The sequence below is a fragment of the Physeter macrocephalus genome, chromosome 11, assembly GCF_002837175.3.
Source record: "Physeter macrocephalus isolate SW-GA chromosome 11, ASM283717v5, whole genome shotgun sequence".
Taxonomy (NCBI): domain Eukaryota; kingdom Metazoa; phylum Chordata; class Mammalia; order Artiodactyla; family Physeteridae; genus Physeter; species Physeter macrocephalus.
Genome location: NC_041224.1, coordinates 65,104,011 through 65,127,780, shown reverse-complemented (window position 1 = coordinate 65,127,780; position 23,770 = coordinate 65,104,011). Strand labels below are relative to the sequence as shown.

The 23,770-nt window shown below is 38.6% G+C and overlaps 1 protein-coding gene and 1 pseudogene across 1 annotated transcript in view; one reads left to right on the top strand and one right to left on the bottom strand.

The window, feature by feature from the left end:
- REC114 (REC114 meiotic recombination protein) overlaps positions 1-23,770 on the bottom strand; it is a 96,431-nt gene that overhangs the window by 37,772 nt on the left and 34,889 nt on the right. The window lies entirely within an intron of this gene.
- Positions 19,437-20,888, top strand: LOC102974717 (eukaryotic translation initiation factor 5-like; annotated as a pseudogene).

Here is a 23,770-nt window from a genome sequence, read left to right as displayed (position 1 = left end):
CATGAAGCAGAGAAGGGGGAAAAAGTCATTCTAGAAAGTGAGGACAGCAAATACAAATGTACAGAAGAGTAGAGGAATATGACATGAACAAGGAATGTAATATAATTTAGTTTGGCTACAGAAAAGGATGAAATTTTGTTGTAGAAATTTAGACAACCCAAGGTCCAGGGTTTCTTAATCCAAATTAAAATAGAATACAATAAAAGGTTTATATTCTCTAACAAAATCCATTAAAACAAAACTCATAAGATTTTTACGCAGCATGTATGTATAATTAATGCTTTAATAAATAACAAAAAAATGATGTAAACAGCTCATTCCAGGGCAGCCCAACATGTAAAATCAGCAGTAGTCTGCTCTTCTCTCTGCCCTCCTCCAAAAGTACACTTCTGAGGAAGAATTTTAAATGACCAATTTCCAAACTTGGAGGGGAAGCAAAGCTAAAGATCATAAATCCTAAGTTATCTAAAGAAACTCAAGGGAAGGGGAAACAACTGCTAGTTGTGAGCAGGAAGGTAAGGCTAGGATTCTTCCTGCCAAACAGGACCGTAGCCCAGGAAGGGAACCAACATCAGCAGGCAGCCCAGGGATGAACTGTAAGAAAAGGATAGTGTTAGGACAATTGGTCATCCATATGGAAAAAAACACTGGGTTCCTACATCACACTATACACAAAGATAAATTCCAGAAGGATCAGAGACAGAAATGTGAAAAACAAATGAATATGAAAATATTTCTGTGGAAGCATTTCTGAAACAAGATAATAGCACAAAACACAAATAAATACATTGATAAATCCATCTACATAAAAACTAGAAACTTACATACAGCTAAAGCCACCATAAACTAATTAGAATATGCCAACCACACACTGGGAGAAGAGATTTGCAACCCACATACTAGTCCATGGCAAAGGACTAGTATCCAGAATACATAAAGGTCTAACATTGATAAGTAAAAGACAAACAAGCTAATGGGAAAATGGGCATGGGACAAAAAAAGCAACTCACAGATGAGGAAACCTGAGTTGCCAATATGAAAAAATGCGAAAGCTCATTATAATCAGAAAAATAAAAATTTAAAATATGAGATCCCATTCCACATCCATCAGATTAACAACATTAAAAAACTTTTATTATAGGGCGTTTCAAGCACATATGAAAGTAGAGAGGACAGTAAAATGAACACTGTGGACTCATCCCCCAATCCAACAGCCATTCATTCATAGCCAATCTTATTTCATCTGTAGTTCAACTGCCAGATAATTCTGAAGTGAATCCCAGGCATCACAGCACTTTTTTCTGTAAATATTTTCATTATATCCTTAAAAGATGGGGGAAATTTTAAAGTCACATTTGTCGAAGTATAGTTCACATACAGTAAAATCTACATTTTTGTAATGTACAGTTCTATGAGCTTGACAAACAAACACAGCAGAACATCAGGTAGAGGCAATGATACAGTAGGCCCTCTCGAGTTGGCTTCTTTTACTTGCAAAATGCATTTAAGATTCATCCATGTTGCTGTGTGTATCAGCAGTCATATATTTGTATTGCTGAGAGCACTGCCTGGATGTACCACAGTTTTGTTTATTCATTCACTGAAAGACTTTGGGTTCTTTCCAGTTTGGGGTGATAAATAAAGCTGCTATAAGCATTTGTGAACCAATTTTCATGTGAAAGTAGGTTTTTATTCCACTTGAGTGAATATCTAAGAGTCTTTATTGCTAGGTCATACTGTAAGCATATATTTAACTTTACAAGAAACTGCCAAATTCTTTGCCTAGTGCCTGTATGATTTTGCATTCCCAACAGCAAAGTGTGAGAACTCCATCTACGCTGCATCCTTGCAAACAGTTTGTATTGCAGCTTTTGTTTGTTTAATCTTGGCCATTCTAATAGACATATAGTGGTATCTCACTGGAGTTTAAATTTGCATTTCTCTAATCAATGCAGTTAATTTCAGTAAGAATTGACACAAATGTAGAAAAACATTAAAGACTGGTTAAAGCTGGATGCAAGGTATTTTATTTTTTTTCCCCTACGTTTTTCTATTTGAAATATTTTCATAATAAAGTATCTTTAAATAACCCTTAAATCTTCCTTTATAATTCCTTATAAATGGCAAAAACAAGATTATTTAACTTCACTACCAATACATGCCTTGAAGAGATCACCCTTTTTCAAATAATAGTCTGCAAATGGTTTTTTGGGGGAGGTAATGGTAATCTAAAGAATGGGCCAGAATGTCACAAAATCAACACAAATTTTTCAATTTTTTTATGTACTAACAAATTTTCAGTACTAAAACTTCCTTAAATAGAATCTAACCTTAATTAGTGTGATAAAATGTTACTATGGAAATTTAGTCTTCAGCTTGATATTTTATTTTCATTTTTTCCATAATATTTGTTATTTAATGATGACATGGAGACCACAAAGTATACAAAGTGTTGCATTCTGTATAAACCAAAACTGCTTTCTCTCCTTACTAAGATCACTCTTAGTGTTGTACTTTTCACAACAGAACTCTCTTAAGTCCTGGGCTTATTTACAGAATATGATCTTAATAAAACTCATTTCAGAAGAAAAAAAACTATTCCTGAACTGTATATATTTAAGTATTTACTGCTCCAATGGTTATACTGCAACTTTGTATCTGCTCTCTACCTAATGAAACATTTATTCTGAAAAATAAAACATGAAATCGGCTTGTTTAAAAGTGAATCAGGGCTCCCCTGGTGGCGCAGTGGTTGAGAGTCCGCCTGCCGATGCAGGGGACGCGGGTTCGTGCCCCGGTCCCGGAGGATCCCACATGCCGCGGAGCGGCTGGGCCCGTGAGCCATGGCCGCTGAGCCTGCGCGTCCGGAGCCTGTGCTCCGCAACGGAAGACGCCACAACAGCGAGAGGCCCGCGTACCGCGAAAAAAAAGTGAATCAATTCTGTCCTTCTTCAATAATAAGACTGGCAAGCCTTAAATTCGCACATAATCCAGACTGGTTAGTAAATCAGTCTTCCCGAACTACAACTACTGTTAAATGGGTAGTTAAGTCCAATGACTCTGTCCCTCAACCCATTAGACCAGGAGACACCTAACACAAAGTGGGCCCATCCACAGGCTGGTCTGCATTCTAGGGACATTCTAGGTGCTGGGATGAATAGAAAGGGAAGGGTTCAAATGTTACTTACTCAGAGGAGAGGGTAGGAGGAATCCAGAGCAACTCCCAGTTTTCCAATTTGAGTAATCAAGAAAATGATGGTACAAAAAGAAAAGAAATAATTGGAGAGCAGGATTTTTTTAAAAAATTGATGTGAAACTTACATACAGCAAAGCACACAAGTTTACAGTTTGATACATTTTACACACACACACACACCATCATCCAGATCAAGATAGAACACATCCAGGATCTAGAAGTCTACCTCGAACATGATCTCTCTTAGTCAATAATGTCCCCACCTTACCCACTGCCAAAGGTAACTACTATTCTGATTTCTGTCACCATAGATTAGTTTTGCCTCCTCTTGAATTTAAGTACTCTTTTGTATCTGGCTTCTTTGGTGGGAAAGTATTTTTATGTATGCATTTCTGGGAAGCAGGGGAGGTTGGGGTGACGGTAAGTGGGGATGAGGAAGATATGAAGTTGGCTGATTATTTTTCATATTTATTAAACACCTAATACGTGTTAGTATCTACATTAGGCACAGAGAACACAAGGTAAAGAGGGCTTGGTACCTATCCTAAGGGACTTAAGACCTAGAGAGGGAGACAGGTAAATGAGTAATTACATCAACTTACAAGCATTCTAAGAGCAGGATGGTCATGGTACCAAGGGGAACACAGGACAGGAGTGGCTCACTTTGCCTAGGGAGGTCATGTAAGACTACAATAAAGACTGAGTTGGAAAAAAAAAAGCTGAAAGATTTGCTGTTGATAATCTGCAGTTGGGTGATGGATGCACAGGGGTTCATTATATTATCCTCTCTACTTTTGCATGTGTTTGACAATATCTATAATAAAAAGTTTAAGTTGTGTCTTGAAGCATGAATAGGAGCTAATCAATATGACAATGAGACAAGAGCATGCTGGCGGAGAAATTTTAAAAGCAAAGGTGAGAAGGGAAACTACAGTTTTCATGGAATCACAAGTCATTGAGGGAAGTGTAGGAGTTAAAGACAGAAAAGCCAGGCAGGGGCCAGATCATTAAAGTCTTGCATTCTACCTAAGAAAGTTTGGCTTTATCCTAAGGCAACTGGTAGCCACTGAAGCAACCATAAGCAAGAGAATGATCTGATCAGATTTGTGTTTTAGAATGATCACTCAGATACCACTACAGATAAGAGAAGAAAATAAGAAAAAATAAGAGAAGTGATCGGTGGGTGGTTACTTAAGTACCCCTGGCAAGAGATAAAGAGGGCCTAAAATCTATAATTATTTCAAAATAAAATTTTAATTTAACAAAACGAAGAGAAATAATGAGGGCCTAAATTGAGGTGATGGTAATTAAGATGAAGGGAACATGAGTGTTAAAGATATTTTGTTTTTAAATATAATTTATTAAAAATTAGCCTGTGATTCTTCGTCAAGCTGAATGATTTAGCATAAAGGGCTGCATTCCATAGCAGTGGTCAAACTGAATTCCGGTGAACATTTAATTTTTCTATTTAAAAATTCTCCACTTGGCCTTGCAGCAATTAAAAATATTTTTCCACAGTACTTCCCCCTCACAAGGGGTTTCAGTTCCACTAAATAAAAGGAATCAGAGTAAATTGACTTAGAAGTGCTAACACCTTGGCAGGTGTTCCACGAGAGAGCCCGAGGTCCTCACTGTCAACAGCAGAGTTTTAGGTACTTGGTAGACCACATTAGAACAGCAGTGACAATAGGGAGAGTTCAGCTGAGTGCCACTGTGCAAACAAGTCAATAGCCAAAGACCAATAAAAAAAGATGAAATTCCAAACTAAAACCTAAAGCTAAGCTAAACCACAGAGTTTGAAGTTCATAGCATTTATTGTTGATTTTGAGGTCTCTGTGGATTTTACAAAACATCCATCCCACAAATAACTGGCACAAAACAGCAATCTTTGATACCTTCAGTACTCTTTTTAGCTCTTTTAAACACATACATACAACAATGTGGCAAGTCTAGTCTTTTACTGCACCAGAACACAGAAGATGCCAACTGAAATAGCCTACACCCATTAATATAATCATTTACTGTAATCTCTTCTTTATTTCATTCTGGTTTCACACCTTCATTTGGCCATATTTATTAAGATGAAATAGAAAAAACACTCTATGGTGTGAAATCTTCTGTTTCCTCAGTTACAAATGCTGAACAAAGTGGAAACATTTATTCTTCCTTGACTATCTGCAGTTCAAATACTGCTATTTCTACTCCCTGTTCCCAGCACTAATAACTGCTGAAGTCAGGAAATCTCATTTGAATTTGCCACCTCACCATGCTCAGGCAAGCTGACCTACTTATTTAGCAGCTTAGTCTACTATTTTTTGCCTGATTGTTGTGACAGGAAGAAATAAAACCTTCATCCCCAAAGACAAAAATAAAATCTTAAATCACAAATTTAGCACTCATTAGATCCTCCTCAATAGATTCTCCAAACCTAGAGCAAACAGGATGGCGGAATAAATAACCCTGAGCACTGGACATATATACTGACTCAGAAACTAAATAAGAGAAAGTCACATCAAGGACTTCTGCACACAGTATTGTCATTAGTACCTAAAAAGACTCACAAGGCAAATTGGAAAAAAAAAAAAAAAAGCCAAGGGTAATAACATTCACAACACCTTATGGCTCTGTGTGCTTCACACATCCATTAATAACGTACACCAGAGATAACATTTCCAAACCAAACAACAGTTTGAGGTACAGGAAAAAATTAAGTTAATGTTGTTTTTATAAGCCATGTTTAATTTGGTAATATATTTTGTTATATGAAACAAGGGAGTTTTCAAAACTAATAGTCAAAGAAATATATTTACTATTGCATAATATTCTAGGGAATTCAGAAGGTATTTAATGTACAGCAGAATGTGAGAATACATGCTGCTCTGTATTTCTATGATTTATTTTTGGCTTTCTTCTGGCCATTTCCATTCTTGGCCCTCCCTATAGAAATAAGTCAACATTCTAAAAGAATTAACTCTCAAGTCTGCCCCTGAAAACAAACTTGGATCTCTAAACACCCATCAGGGGCTTCCCTGGTGGTGCAGTGGTTAAGAATCCACCTGCCAATGCAGGGGACACGGGTTCGAACCCTGGTCCACGAAGATCCCACATGCTGCGGAGCAACTAAGCCCGTGCGCCACAACTACTGAGCCAGCGCTCCAGAGCCCTCGAGCCACAACTACTGAGACCACATGCCACAATTACTGAAGCCCGTGCACCTAGAGCCTGTGCTCCGCAGCAAGAGAAGCCACTGCAATGAGAAGCCCCACGAACCGCAACGAAGAGTAGCCCCCGCTCACCTTAACTAAAGAAAGCCTGCACGCAGCAACGAAGACTCAATGCAGCCAAAAATAAATAAACAAATTTATTTTAAAAAAATAAACACTCATCAGCATCTGACAACAAAATAATTGACATTGTTACCATTTGTATCACATTTTATAGTTTGGAAATCTATTTTATGTACAAAAGAGCAGGTATTATTTCCATTTTACGACTGACTGCACTAAGGGTAAGAATAGTTAGATATTTTGCCTGAAGTTGAATTTCATGGTACACGAGGAAATTTTAAAACCCTGATATTCTAACTCATAAAATGGTGTTAGTGTCAAAATAAATAATAATAGTAATGAATGGCAATCTATAGCATAAAGTGAATATCCATGAGTCCATACTGATATAATCAAATAAATGAATAAATAAATAAATAAGGGCAAACTCTTTTTTAAATAACAGAATTCCAATTAATAAATGTAGAAAGAATCACAGAAATAGAAAATTACCATTTGACAAACATCAGAGCAATAACTGTTGCAGGCAAGAATCATCAACAGATGCTAAAATGAGTAGGCAAAAGGATGATGAGAAACAGGAAACTTGCATACCTCAGAGTATCTCCCCACAAGATACTTATTAATTACAAAGGGAAAAACAATAATGTTACAGTTACATTACAATGGAGAAAGCTGGTAGATACCACCTTAACCAAGTAATCAAGGTTATCATCACCAGTAATGAGACACAGCAACATCATGTACTCCCTAGGATGATGAATTGAGAAAGGTCAAACATCTCTGTCTTTCAGAGACATTCTACAAAACAACTGGCCAGTAGAAGCCATAAATGACAAAGACTGAAGAACTGTCCCAGACTGGAGGAGCTCAAGGAGACATGACAACTAAGTGTAATTTGGGAATCCTGGGTTAGATCATGGGCCAACAAAAGGACAGTGGGACACCTGGCGAAATAAGAATGAGGTCTGTTGATTAATGGTATTGTGTCAAGGTCAACTTCCTGCTTTTGATCATTGTCCTATGTTAACATTTGGGGAAGCTGGGTGAAGGGTATATGGGAATTCCTTGTACTATTTTTGCAACTTTTTTGTAAGTCTGAAATTATTTCCAAATAAAGAGATTTTTTTTAAGATTATGGTGCTGGTGCTTATAATCTAAACCTCATCATTTGGAACTGCATTTTCTTTGTTTCAAGGATATAAATTTTGTCTCCTCAATAAGCTCCACCAAAGTATTAAACATTCACAAGTATTAAATTACTTTAAAGGTTTAAAAAGAAGAGTTTAAGTAGTAACAGTCAAAGTAAAATCTGCTCATTTCCTCTTTGTTAATATTAGTGACCTAAAAAATGACAACTGGTCTCCAATAATAATAATGAAAGATTTGCTATTTTAAAGGAATCTAAGTAAAGCTGATTCAACTGAAACTAGTGTAGACTTGAACACTGTGGGAAAAAATCTTATAGCAAAGATGTGTTTTCCGAAAGACTAAATTCTATAACCTCTGAACAAGAGAAGGGAATCTAGAAGCCTGGCTGAGAACTATGACTAAACTCATGCCATGTAATTTGACAAGAGGGTAATAGGGACATAAATTAAACCAAGAATTATTTTGTTGCATTCAAAAATGATGAGAAGAAAACTTTTGTTTGAAGACTTTCTTTTAGTACTGTAAAAGAAATTTTAAGACTGTGGTATTTACAATGTTTTGTTTGAAGTTATGACATTGATAGTAAAACATATCACAGATAACTGGTGAGCTACATATTGGTGCAAACTTTCAACATCACACAATAAGAATCAACCAGAATTTAGCCCCCAAGAGGCACTTTTTCTTCCAAACTACAAATCTTGTAAACTAAATGGGAGCTCTAAAAATAAAGACACAATCTAGCAAAATATGTTTGACTCTGGGATGTTAGGAAATGAAAAAAGGAGGGGGGGGGAGGCATTTGGGTTTTAAGTGCCAAAATAGCTCTCTTTGTGAGTAGCTAATATTCTTTCAAAAGCTTTATTCCCAAATTATGACTCACTTTAGAGAAAAGATGAGAAAAAGAAGAAATGAAATGGTCACTATTAGTGGCTTCATATGCTTAAGATTTTCATACTAAATATAAAATAGAAGCTCTTTTTAAAATTACTGTCAATAATTAGTCCCTGAAGAAAGGATAAGGAATACATAGAAAGGTCACAACGATGTGAAACAGAACAAAAATGTAACTATAGTTTTAAAAGCAAAGCAGGCTAGATAAGGCCTTAAATTCCCTATCAGAGCCATTACCGTATCAGTGAAGCTAGAGATACATACTCACTTTCCACAAAACACTTAGTATAACAAAGTAGCTCAGGCTTAGGTCAAAGATCACCCAATTAGAGTGCCCCATTTGTCTGATCCACTATAATAAGTGAATTACTTTCATCTACATAAATGTTCTTGATTTGTATTTGGATATTCTAGCCCACTGACAGCAGACCACCCAACTACTAAGATATAACCTCATCTGAGATACCATGAACAACCAAATCTCACAGAAAATTTCAAAACATTAACTGTTTGTTACCCAATGGGGAGAAAAGGTACATTTTGGTAGAATACTGAAAGTGTTTTAGTGGAAAAAAACATTAGGAAAATAATCTAAAAGGTTTTATACTTCCGGGGATGAGAACCTATTGAATATAGGCATGTAACTCACACCTTCGTCCCATCACAATTAAAACGCCAAGGCAAGTCTAAAATAGGAGAGAACTACATCAATATAGAAGCTAGGAAGGGATGCCATTCACATGACAAAACTGTGGAAGAATTTCTGCAAGACATGTTAGATAGATCTGGATGGAAGAAAGACGCCAAGAGTCCACTGGTGACTTATCTTCCTGAGAAAGAAGTGCTGTGACTCAGAGAGAAAGCAGAGGAGATACTGGCAAAAACACCATTAATAAGGAGGACAAGAGCTAGGGAATAGGTGGGCCACAGGAAAAAATAAGAAACCCTCCATCTGCAATCTGTTTTACCACTACCAACCAAGAGCACTGGAAACAACTGCCCCGGATATGTACTGCAGTATACCAAACGATGATCTAGGAAATCTAAGAATTTCTCCCATAAACAGTGGGCGGATATAGCAGGAAGGTAGATGAGTAACTATAGCATACAACTGGCCTATGACTAGCAAAATACCCATTCCTCATAGGAGAAATTAGAGACATGACTCCCCTGTTAGGACAGGCTCCTAACCCACTCCTCTCAGGCTTTTGGGTGGATGAAGAGAAATGCAGATTTCTATTAGCCAGGTCTGTTATACAGTATTTGAAAGGAAAATCTACGAGTATCCAAGGACAATGAGGTTATTATAGAAGACTCTACCCACAGGTCTCTTGATGAGACTTCTCCAAGCATAAGGATGAATAAAATGGAAAAAAAGGAGGAGAAAGAGGAGGAGAAGGAGGGGGCAAAGGAAGAAGAGGAGAAGGAGGGCTTAAAAGGAGAAAGAAGATGGGGGGGGAGAGGAGGAGGAGAAAAAAAGACACCATCACATCTATGAAATCATTCTGCAAAATAAATGAAAGAGGGAAATATAACGCTCAAGATTAAAAAGGGCATATCATTTTGGAAAAAACCTAGAAACAGAAGGAAACTTTTAATTAAAACTACCTGTGTGAAATTTAATAAAAATTTTAAAAACAGGTTTTTTGAAACAAGAGATGAAAGATCCAGTATCAGGTAACAGACTGAGGTTTGGCTAAGAGTAAGACAGAAATAAGTGGGAGTTGGAAGAAATAAGAAATAAATAAGAAGAATAAAAATGTGATAGCAGAATGAAAAACATAACAGAATAAAAAAATGTAATAACAGAAGTAAAAACTATATCGATGATAACCTAACAGAAAAATGGGAGGATTTCAACAGCCACTTCACAAAAGAGGATATCCAGATGGCCAATAAACATAAGAAAAAGTATACAATTTCATTAGTAATAAGAAAAACATAAATTAAATCCAAAATGAGATATCCCTACACACCTATCCAAATTGCCAAAATAAAAAGAAAATACCAAGTTTTGTAAAGAACGTGGAGTGCTCTCATACATTATTAGTGGGGGTGTAAACTGGGCATAATCGCTTTGGAAAACTCTTTGGCAGTATCTACCAAAGCTTAATGTAGGCATACTCTCTGACCTGTCCCTCAGAGTATGTCCATGGATTAGCAGCAACACATCACTTAGGAGTTTGTTAGAAATGCAAAATCTCAGACCACACCCAAAACCTGCTGATTCACATTCAGCATTTTCCTAAGAGTCCAGGTAATTCATATGCACATTAAAGTTTGAGAAGTGTTGTTCTACAACGCATCCATTTTGCTTCAAACTCACCCATTCCACTCCTGGAAAAATACATAAAAGTGTTCACCAAAAGATGTATATACCAGGATGTTCACAGCAGTACTATATCTAATAGCTAAAGACTGGAAATTATCCAAACACCCATCAACAATACAATGGATAAGCAAATTGTGATATATTCCAAAACGAGAATGGACAATCTATAACTGCACACAACAATAAGGACAAGTCTCATACATATAATAATGAGTGAAAGAAGACAGACAGAGGAGAGTCATGTATTATTCATTTTACACAAAGTCCAGAAACAGGCAAAACTAATCTGAACTGTTAGAAGTCATAATGGTGGTTAGCCTTTGGGAGAGTGGTGGTCTATAGTAGTGACTGGAAGGGAATATGAGAGAGGTTTCTGGTGTACTCAAAATGTTCTGTTTCTTAGGTACAAATTTTCGGTTATAAAATAAATAAGTCATGGCGATGTAATATACAGCATGATGACTGTAGTTAATAATACTGTATTGCATATGTGAAAGTCGCTAAGAGAGTAGATCTTAAAAATTCTCATCACAAGAAAAAAAATTTTATAACTATGTATAGTGAGCGATGTTAACTAGTCTTATTGTGGTGATTATTTCACAATATATACAAATATCAAATCATTATGTTGTATACCTGAAACTGATATAATGTTACAATGTCAACTGTACCTCAATAAAATGTTGTTTCTTAACCTGGCCAATAAGCATATGAAAGATGTGCTTCATTAGTTATCTAGGAAATGAGAATTAAACCACAATGACATATCATTACCCAGACAATAGAATATCTAAAGTTATAAAAAACTGACAATATGAGAATGCAGAACAACATGGACTATCAAACAGAGCTGGTGGGAAAGAAAAATCATACAACCACTTTGAAAAACAGTACAGCAGTTTCTTATAAAGTCAAATATTCACTTACCATGCAACCCAGCAATTCCATTCCCAGGTTTTTCCCAAGGGAAATTAAAACATATGTCCACACAAAGACTTGTATATAAATGTTCATTGCAGCTTTATTCATAATTGCCCCAAACCAGAAATAACCCAAATATCCATCAACAGGTGAATGGATAAACAAATGTGATACCACCCATAAAATGACATTCTAATCAGCAATAAAAGAGAACATGGTACACACAACAACACGGACAAGTCTCAGAAACATTATGCTGTGTAAAAGAAGCCAGACACAAAAGAGTATGTACTATATAACTCCATTTATATCAATTGTTAGCAAAGGCAAAACTAATCTGTAGTGATAGAAAGCAGAGTAAAAAGACAAAGCAGTTGCCTGGGGATGGGGGTGAGTGGGCATGAAGAAACTTTTGGCAATAAGAGAAATGTTTCATATCATGATTGTGATGGTAGTTTATACAGTTGTATACATTTATCAAAACTCACAAGTGAACTCTATTGAGTACATTTAATGTGTGTAAGTTATACTCCAATAAAACTCATTTTCAAAAAAGCCAACAACAAATCAAGAAAAAATATTTCAACATACGTTTAAAGATGTAATATTCTTACTCTAGAGAGATAATGCCAATAATACCAACAACAAAAGCCTAGTAACTCAATTAAAAATGTGAAGGACACTGGATTTCCAGAACGCTGAAAAACTTACAGAAACACCTGAGGACTGACAGCTTTCAACTTCAGAAAAAGATTTAGATGTGAATCCAATGCTTGTAAACATTCCCTTAGTCAGAAGCTAACAGATAAATTTTTCTGGAATGGTAACATAAATCCCAAGTATAAATGGGCTATGGCTTAGGAAAAAGTGAGTTTTTCCAGAGCCTGGCAAAAACGGTGTCATCAGACAACACAGTCAGGGAAAGCTCTGCTGAGATTCACTGTATCTATTGCTGCCAGGAGTGGTCACCTCACTTCTAATAAGATTCTACTGCCTTTGCCAATTCAGCAAGGAAATTAATCTAACTCCACGGTATATGAATGTGCTTTCTCCTTCCACCCACCTGAAATACATCAGTTGGCATCAGAAGTGAGATTGGCACAGACACACCTCCACCCTCGTTAAAGAGTTTGGAAGGAGTGCTGGGAAGACAAGTGAGGGAACGCTGCCTGAGGAAGTATAGATGGAGACGAGAGAGACGAGAGCAGTTATGTGAGTTTTTCCCCTGGAGTAGTCGTAGAGGAGAGTTCACGAACTGTTCTCTTTACCTCTGAAAAGTTGAGCCCAAGGGATAATTCAAAAGAGGAAAGACAAGATAGTCTAAGGCATAACTCACTGCCATCTCACTAAGGTGGGGAGGATGATCACAGATTTCCAAAGGGCTGAAAAGCAAGGGGAGATAGAAGAGATCCGATAGAGGACCCCCTCACATGCTTCTCAGATGGGTAGACAGCAACTTTTCAGGCCAGGAATACGTAAGAGCTGAAGTTTATTTAGATGTGGGAAAGTATAAAAATAGAGCAGCAAAATGCTTTAACTCTTGCTAACCCAACTCTCTCTGTAGGAGGATAACAAAACACAAAAAAGTGATGATGCCAGTGGTTTTAAATGTGGGAAGGGGGTAATAATAAAGTTATGAAGAGCTTTGTCTTCCTTGATCCTTCCTGCAAAAGTGACCAAAGACTGGTTCTAATTTAAAGAATTTAACTGTGTGAATAACTTGATTTTAAAAGTTTGTGCTATATCTTTCCTCTCAGAAAATTCTGAAATTGAGACTATGATTTGGACAAATATTTTTAAACTAACTGGGTTAAAATTAGTGTTGGAAGATTCCAGAGCTCATTTAAATAGGAATATAACATTTTCACTGGTAAACATACTATTTCTTTTGGAAGAATATTTGGGCTCACTGTGAAAAGTAAAACAAACCAAAAACTATAAACCCCATTTCCAGGATGACCCATATTTCCCAAGAAAATAGAATTAAAATTGTCTCAAAGCCATTTAACTTCTGTGTTTCAGACATAATTTTATTTAGGTGAAGACACTTGTGCTGGATCAGAACCAACTGAGATAAAAAGGAGTACCTGGAAATAGAGGCTAAAGTCTTAGGAAATAATTTCCCCCATTTGGCTATCTTTAAGAATCTTGGCTTAAGACTCTGGATTCTGCAACTACTTGCGAGTCAAGAAGGGAGATACTGATAAAAGGTAATCTTTACAGATTTATAATTGTAAACAGAATATGTTTTTAAATTTAGAGAAATATTCCAAAAGGAGTTATGAATTCCACATTTTAAAAAAGGGGTTTGAGTGAAATGAAATGGATGGCAGCTCACTGAAGGATAAGTTCACTATGATCAGGAGCTCCAGCACCTGGAGGGGAGGAACCAAGCAGGACTGAGCAGGCAGCAAAGAAGCAGGTGGCTAGAGCAATCTTATACTTAAGGGTGACTGCATGAGGGCACAGCAAGGTACAGAACCCTGTGGCCCAGAAAAGCCACGCCTCCATGTCCCCAGACTAAAAAAGCCTCACAGTGCTCATCCTACACTCAGCACAAGCTAAAAGAAGAAGAAAATCATGTAAAACCTAGCAAAAACAAAACAAAACAAAACGCATTCACTAGCTGGAATGTGTGTGTGTGTTTGTGTTGTATGTTTGGAGATGTGTTATAGTTTTAAGAGAACATACACACACACTCAATCCTACAGTTAGTTCAACAACAACAACAAAAACCCAAAAACCCAATCAGAAAATACACGAAGACCTGAATAGGTATTTCTCTCAAGAAGATAAACAATTGCCAACTAGCACATGAAAAGATGTTCAATATCACTAACCATTATGGAAACACAATGAGATATGACCTCACACCCATTATGATGGCTACTATAAAACAACAACAACAACGAGAAAACAGAGACTAAGAAGACAATAGAAATAAATCAATGAAACTAAGAGCTGGTTCTTTGAAAAGATAAACAAAATCGACAAACCTTTAGATAGACTCAACACTCAAACAAAAAAAAGGACTCGAAGAATATGAGAGAAGGAAGAGACTTACAACTGACACCACAGAAATATAAAGGACTATAAGAACTACATTTGAACAATATAATGAACAATTATATGCCAACAAATTGGACAACCTAGAAGAGACAGTTAAATTCCTAGACAACCTACCAAAACTGAGTCGTGAAAAAATTGAAAATCTGAACAAATCAGCTACTAGTGAGGAGATCAAATCAGTAATTAAAAACCTCCCAAAAAACAAAGTGCAGGCTCAGATGGCTTCACTGGTGAATTCTATCAAACATTCAAAGAATTAATACCAATCCTTCTCAAACTCTTCCAAAAATAGAAGAGGGAATGTTTCCAAATTCATTTTATGAAGCCAGCATTACCTTGATACCAAAACCAGACAAGGATGCCACAAGAAAAGAAAATCACAGGCCAATATCCCTGATGAACAGAGATGCAAAAATCCTCAACAAAATATTAGCAAGGTGAATTCAATAATACATTAAAAGGATCATACGTGGGCTTCACTGGTGGCGCAGTGGTTGAGAGTCCACCTGCCAATGCAGGGGACATGGGTTCGTGCCCCGGTCCGGGAGGATCCCACATGCCGCGGATCGGCTGGGCCCGTTAGCCATGGCTGCTGGGCCTGCACGTCTGGAGCCTGTGCTCCGCAACGGGAGAGGCCACAACCGTGAGAGGCCTGTGTACCACCAAAAAAAAAAAAAAAAAAAAAAAAGACAGTGCTAAAAAATGAAAAGGTAAGCCACAGACTGAGTGAAATATTTGCAGAACCCATTTCTGATAAAAGAGCTGTAATCAGAATAAGAACTCTTAGAAATGCAAATCAAAACAACAGTGAGTTATCACCTCATACCGGTTAGAATGGCCATCATCAAAAAATCTACAAACAATAAATGCTGGAGAGGGTGTGGAGAAAAGGGAACCCTCCTGCACTGTTGGTGGGAATGTAAACTGGTACAGTCCCTATGGAGAACAGTATGGTGGTTCCCTGGGAAACTAAAAATAGAGCTACCATATGATCCAGCAATCCCACTCCTGGACATATATCTGGAGAAAAACATGGTTTGAAAGGATACATGCACCCCAATGTTCACTGCAGCATTGTTTACAATAGCCAAGACACGGAAGCAACCTAAACGTCCACTGACAGATGGATGAAGAGGATGTGATACATATATACAATGGAATATTACTCAGCCATTAAAAAGAATGAAATAATGCCATTTGCAGCAACATGGATGGACCTGGAGATTATCACACTAAATGAAGTAAGTCAGAGAAAGACAAATATCATGTGATACCGCTTATATGTGGAATCTAAAAAAAAATGATACAGGTGAACTTGTTTACGAAGCAGAAACAGACTCACAGACTTAGCGAACGAACTTATGGTCACCAGGGGGGAAGGGTGGAGGGGGAAGAGATAGATTGGGAATTTGGGATTGACATGTACACACTGCTATATTTAGAATAGATAACCAACAGGGACCTACTGTATAGTACAGGGAATGCTCAGTATTCCGTAATAAACTAAACGGGAAAAGAATTTGAAAAAGAATAGATACATGTATATGTATAACTGAATCACTTTGCTGTACACCTGAAACTAACATAACACTGTTAATCAACTATGCTCTAATATAAAATAAAAAAATTTTTAATGCAAAAAAATGAAAAAGAACTCATAATTCAAATATAAAAAGACAGACAACTCAATTAAACAGGGTTATAAGATATAAACAGACACTTCAATAAGATACACAAATGGCAAATAAACACACAAAAAGATGGTCAATATCATTAGCCATTAAGAAAATTCAAATTAAAACCACCATGAGATACCACTACATATGCACAAGAATAGTTAAACTTACAAAGACTGACAATGCCAAGTGTTGGTGAGGACATGGAACAACTGGACCCTCACACACTGCTTGTAGGAATGCAACTTTGGAAAACAGTTTTGCAGTTTCTTATAAAGTTAAACATAGATGTACTATATGACCCAGCAACAGTTCCTCTCTTGGGAATTTACCAGAGAAAAATGAAACTATACGTTCATACAAAAGGCTGTATACAAATGTTTATACCAGCATCATTCATAACAGCCAAAAAATGGAAACAACCCAATGTCTATCAAAAAATTGAATGTATAAGCAAATTAGGTTTATCCACACAACAGAATATTATTCAGTAATGAAAAGAAATGAACAATATGGATGAATCTCAAAAGTATTATGCTAAGTGGAAGAAGCTAGACACAAAAGGGCTACATATTGTATGATTTTATTTATGTGAAATTCTAGAAAAGGCAAAACTATGGTGTCAAAAAGCAGATCAGTGGTTTTGCTAGGTGCCAAGGGTGAACAGAGAAGATGGACTGCAAAAGAGCACAAGGAAACTTTTTGGGTTAATTGAAATGTTCTATACCATGACTGTGTGGCGGTTATACAACTATACACATTTATCAAAGCCCATCAAACCGAACACTTAAAATCAGTGAATTTTATTTTGTGTAAATTATGCCTCAATAAAGGTGTCTTTTTAAAAAGAGTTTAGGGCTTCCCTGGTGGCGCAGTGGTTGAGAGTCCGCCTGCCGATGCAGGGGGCACGGGTTCGTGCCCCGGTCCAGGAGGATCCCACATGCCGCGGAGCAGCTGGGCCCGTGAGCCATGGCCGCTGAGCCTGCACGTCCGGAGCCTGTGCTCTGCAACGGGAGAGGCCGCAGCAGTGAGAGGTCCACGTACCCCAAAAAAAAAAAAAGAGTTTAGACAGTCACACGCTCTCCCACATCGCAGCACAGAGGCCAGGGGCCGACCCGCCAGACCCATCCCTTCTGCTCCCTCCTTGCTGGCAGAGCCAAGTGGGGGCATCTGCCCTAAGGGGTGGTGTGGGCCCCTCTCTGGCCCAAAGGGTAAAGAGAGCTTTGTTCAAGTCCACCGCCAGTGGTGGGTAAAAAGGGGCCCCGTGATACAGTTCTGGACAGAAGGCAGAGGCTCTGTGGGGGCTTCTGGGAATGGATCCCTTGCTCGTAAAAAGCTGTGCCGAGAAGGGACTTCTTGCTTCCTGCCTCTGGACACAGCCCAGAGTGTTCTGAGACCCCAAGAACTGTACAGGACACCTCTCGCCACTTGGAGCTGTAGCAGCCATCTTGCAAGGATGGAGTGACCTGTCTGAGGACCAGGACCTGCCCCAGACATATTGAATTCAAATCCCTGGGGGTGAGGCCAGAACTCCTGCATTTTCTGCAGACTCTCCAGGTGACTCTGGTGCACCCAGGACCGAGGACCACTGCTCTGAGCATACAGTGCTGGACCAAGACGTGCCCTGCCCAGCAGTGGTTTCGAGCACTCCTCTCCCAGGTGACTGTGGTTGGCCCTGATCCATCATCAGTTCAGTCCTGTGGGTGTGAAAGGGCTGCCATTATTATGGACCACAAACAGGGTGGCCTAAAGCAACAGAATTTTATGCTCTCACAGTTCTGGAGGTCAGAAGTCTGAAATCAAAGTGTCTGTAGAGGCCAAGTTCCCCCTGCTGTTTCTAGGAAAGAGTCCTTCTTTGTCTCTTCAAGCTTCTGGTGGTTGCTGGCAATACTTGACTTTTCATGGCTTGTAGACACATCACTCTGATTTCTGCCTCCCTCTTCACATGCCTTCTCCCATGCGTGTCTGTGTATCTCTGTATCTCTCGTCTTATAAGAATACCAGCCATTGGATGTAAGGACCACCCTAAGTGGTCCAGTGTGACCTCATCTTACCTAATTAAGATCCCATTTCCAAATGACGTCACATTTGGAGGTTCTGGAAGGACATGAGTTTTGGGGGACCCTATTCAACCTAGTACAGCTTCCTTCTTTACTTTCTGTTCTCCTGCCCTCACTCTTACTGCCCTGGGGTTATACTTCTTCTTAATAAAGCATCAGCACGCAAGCGTGCTTTCAGGTTTTCCTTTCCAGGGAAACTGGAGTAAGAAAACAACCATATTCCAGACAGCGAGAACATTCCAGAGGTCGCCAGGCCCCGGGCGCTGAAGGGTGTGGACCCCAGACGTCGCTGGGACAGCCTGTCCCCGCTGCTTGGCAGCGCCTGGCCTGGCCGCTGCTCACTGTGCTGCCTCCGCCGCACTCCTGGGACTCGGGTTCGCACGTGTCTCACTTCATCCCAGTCCCGGGAGAGCAATGTTGGGTTTATGTCTTTATTTGATGAAAACGAGCTGTTGTGTAGCCGTTGGTACCTGTATTGGGGAAACACAGCATACCACCAAGAAGTTTACAGCCTCAGTGGCGAAAAATTTTTCATGTCAGAGACCGAGAACTCTTGCAGTCGGTTATGTCATCCCTTCTTCTCCAGACAGGGGATACCAAAAAGCTGCAATCAAAGATCTCTTCATCTTATTGATAAAGCCACTAATGAGGCTTCCCTGGTGGCGCAGTGGTTGCGCGTCCGCCTGCCGATGCAGGGGAACTGGGTTCGCGCCCCGGTCTGGGAGGATCCCACATGCCGCGGAGCGGCTGGGCCCGTGAGCCATGGCCGCTGGGCCTGCGCGTCCGGAGCCTGTGCCCCGCAACGGGAGAGGCCCCAAAAAAAAAAAAAAAAGCCACTAATGAGCCAAAATGTCTGTCAACGTCAACCGCAGCGTGTCAGACCAGTTCTATCGCTACAAGATGCCCCATCTGATTGCCAAGGTTGAGGGCAAAGGAAATGGAATCAAGACAGTTATAGTCACCATGGTTGACATAGCCAAAGCGCTTAATCAGCGTCCAACATATCCCCACCAAATATTTTGGTTGTGAACTGGGAGCACAGACCCAGTTTGATGTTAAGAATGACCGTTACATTGTCAGTGGATCTCATGAGGCTAATAAGCTGCAAGGCATGTTGGATGGATTCATTAAAAAATTTGTTCTCTGTCCTGAGTGTGAGAATCCCGAAATGGATGTGCATGTCAATCCAAAGAAGCAAACAATAGGTAATTCTTGTAAAGCCTGCGGCTACCGAGGCATGCTTGACACACATCATAAACTGTGCGTGTTCATTCTCAAAATCCCACCTGAGAATAGTGACAATGGTTCAGGAAAGAAAGAAAAGGAAAAGAAAACTAGAAAGGGCAAAGACAAGGAAAATGGCTCCGTGTCCAGCAGTGAGACACCACCCCCCACCCAATGAAATCGGTCCTCCTCCACATGCTGTGGAAGAAGAGGAAGATGATGACTGGGGGAAGGATACAACAGAGGAAGCTCAAAGGTGAAGAATGGATGAAATCAGTGACCACGCAGAAGTTTTAACCCTCAGTGATGATTTGGAAAGGACTGTTGAAGAGTGTGTCAATATCCTGTTTGATTTTGTTAAGAAAAAGAAAGAAGAGGGTAGTATTGACTCATCTGACAAATTGTAGCTGAAGCAGAAAGACTGAATGTAAAAGCCATGGGCCCTCTTATTTTGACGGAAGTTCTTTTAAATAAGATTAGAGAACAAATTAAGAAATACAGGCACCATTTCTTATGATTTTGTCACAACAACAAGAAAGCTCAACGGTACCTTCTTTATTGTTTGGAGTGTGTGGTAGCAATACACAAAGCTCAGCTCATCTCCAAGATTCCACATATCTTGAAGGAGATGTATTATGCAGACCTTTTGGAGGAAGAAGTCATCATTAGCTGGTCAGAAAAGGCCTCTAAGAAATATGTCTCGGGGCTTCCCTGGTGGCGCAGTGGTTGCGCGTCCGCCTGCCAGTGCAGGGGAACCGGGTTCGCGCCCCGGGCTGGGAGGACCCCACGTGCTGCGGAGCGGCTGGGCCCGTGAGCCATGGCCGCTGAGCCTGCGCGTCCGGAGACTGTGCTCCGCAACGGGAGAGGCGTCTCAAAAGAACTTGCCAAAGAGATTCATGTCAAAGCAGAACCTTTTATAAAATGGTTGAAGGAAGCAGAGGAAGAATCTTGTGCTGGTGAAGATGATGATGAAGACGAGAATACTGAGGTGATGTATTCAAAGACTGCCAGTGTACTGAAAGTTGAAGCTGTAAAGTCTGACAACAAGGACGATGCATTGATATTGATGCCATTTAAAGGGGTGGGTGCAGCCCAGCTTAACAGTTTAATGCTGAGAATCTTTCTGCATCATCAGCCAGAAGTGCAACATGTACGTGCAAAAGCTAAAATGGCTTAACATCATGCTACAGTTTCTACTAAAAATGTATTGCTGTGAGTGGTCTGTATTTAAACCCAACAAGACATCTAGTGAGTCCATACACATATCAGTGAGCAGATGCAGTGTGCTTATTTACAGCATGTTTCTTTTTGAAAAATTAGTGGTGAACACATTTGGATCACATTTATAGTTATAAAAATAAAGATTTGATTTTGCTCATTCTTCAGATTTTTGGCTCTGAATGACTTAAGTAAGCTGAAATAATTGGCTCCTTTAAAAAATGTTGCATCATCATTTAACCTGATAGGATTATTGGAGCCTGTTAGATATTGTCAGGTGCTGAGACTACAAAGAGGTCTCAGCAGAATGTGAACATAAACTTACTTATAAATTCCTTACTCAGTCATTAAGAAATGTAGTAATTTTAAGTCGTATTTCTAGTTCCTCAGATTGGCATGTGGTAATGTACATTCTTCCCATGCCAAGGTGGACTGATAATCAAATGACAGTGCAATACCTTTACCTTACTGAGAAGTTAAAATGACCTGAGTGTCCTATAAATAAAATTTTAAGAACAGGTTTTGAAACTTGAATTGTGTTTTTTTCATTTCTTCTATACTTGCCCCAAATTGTAGTCTTTGAAGTCATGTGCACTTGCACGTTGGATGAGCCAGGGGAATTATTACATTAACATATAAGCATTTTATTATTTGTATGTAGCTCCTGCTTTATACTGAGAGAAATCTGAAACTTTGGGGAGTGATTAAATAGTAAGCTCTACGATTTTATTTGGGGGAAGCAGGAAAAGGCACACTTAATCTATAGCAAACACTGAGCATAATTTTTCAGCATTTACTCTTGATTCAAATCACAATTTCAAAATATTTAGACATACTGTATCTTTTATTCAGTATGGATTTTTCCCCTGATAAACTATGGTTCTTTGATGACTTTTGCATTTGGACACATAGCTTATGCTTTTCAGGTTTTCATTGCTATCGTGCTAAAATAAGTGTTAACTATGTCTCAAATTCCCCCCCACCCCCCAAAATGTCTTATTTTTTAAAAAAGCTAAAAGCATACTTCCAAGAGCCTATATTTCAGTGTTAAGACTTGGGTTTTTTTTTTAATTTTTAATTTTTTTAATTTTTAATTTTCACATTGAATACTGTGAGATACCCAGGAAGTCTGTGATGATGGCAACGGAAAGCAGGTGCCTAGGGCCTGACCCAGCCCATCCTGGGCTTCACAAGGAAATAACTTCCTTGTGATGTGCTTGCCCAATCTGCTGATGTAAAGTCCCTTGATAGATGGGCTTATGACTATATCTGAGAAATCATCTTGAAGATACAAATTTACACAAAAAGTACACTGTGGGAATCAAAATGCATGGGGTGAATTTTGGGGGGAGCATGGCTTATATCATTCACCTCTTTCTTTGTGATCCATCTCACAGATTACAAGGAGACCTTAACAAATGTATGTAAGTTTTTTTCACATTGAAATTATATAAACATTTGGTATAACAAAAAATAAAGAGTTTAAAGAAGATTTAAAAAAATATTACTCAAGTTATATATGTATACGCAACATGCACCAAATTGCAGAGCTACAATATTTCTCAATAGTGATGTCTTGGAATTTGATAAACTTGGTTTTGTTACTTCAGTGCAAAAAATCATTCCATGTATGATACCAAGTTTGTAACAACATCTACCATTGGTGCAAAAGAATGGAGCAGAGACAAGGAACAGGGTGGGCCCCTATGTCTGAGGAAGCCAAACTGCATTAATGTCACCATTCAGCAAAGACCCATGATATTGACAAGGAGAATTAACTATGTGCTAGGCATCCGTCAGTCCACCATCTGGGATTCTACATTCGAAGTTGAACAACAAATCTTACCTCTTGGCAGCTGATACAGGCCCTAACGGTGGCAGATAAAGCACAACTGTACAAGTAGTGCTACAATTTTAAAAGTCACAAGGAATGCAAAGATGACTTTGCAGGTCATCTCACATTCAAAGATAAGGCTATCTTCCACTAGAGTGGAAAGATGAATCATCACAATACACAACTGTGGGATGCTGCCATATTATAACAGAATGTGTAAGGGATTCACCAAAAATTCATGTCTTTTAAGTATATTTGACCTATTTGTTTATTACTGTTTCTCCCCACTAGAATGATGACACTCCATGATGACAGGGATTTTTGTCTTTGCTGTTCACTGCTATATCCCTAGCACCTAGTACAATGCCAAGCATACAGTAATTGTTAAGTGAATAAATTATGCCTACGTAGATACTCAGTAAATATTTGTACAAATTCATTATGTCAATGTAAATGATGTAATAACCTTCTCTTACATTTCCTTTCTTGTACAATTTCTCTGACTGGAAGTTAATAATTGTCTTGTTTCTTTATTCCTTTTGTTTTTAAATACCAATTCAAACATAAACTTTCAATCTACAAATATAAATGCTATAGAGGATGTGGAGAAAAGGGAACCCTCCTACACTGTTGGTGAGAATATAAACTGGTGCAGCCACTATGGAAAACAGTATGGAGCTTCCTTAAAAAACTAAAAATAGAGTTACCATTATTATCCAGCAATCCCACTACTGGGCATATACCCTGAGAAAACCATAATTCAAAAAGAGTCATGTACCAAAATGTTCATTGCAGCTCTATTTACAATAGCCAGGACATGGAAGCAACCTAACTGTCCATCAACAGATGAATGGATAAAGAAGATGTGGCACATATATACAATGGAATATTACTCAGCCATAAAAAG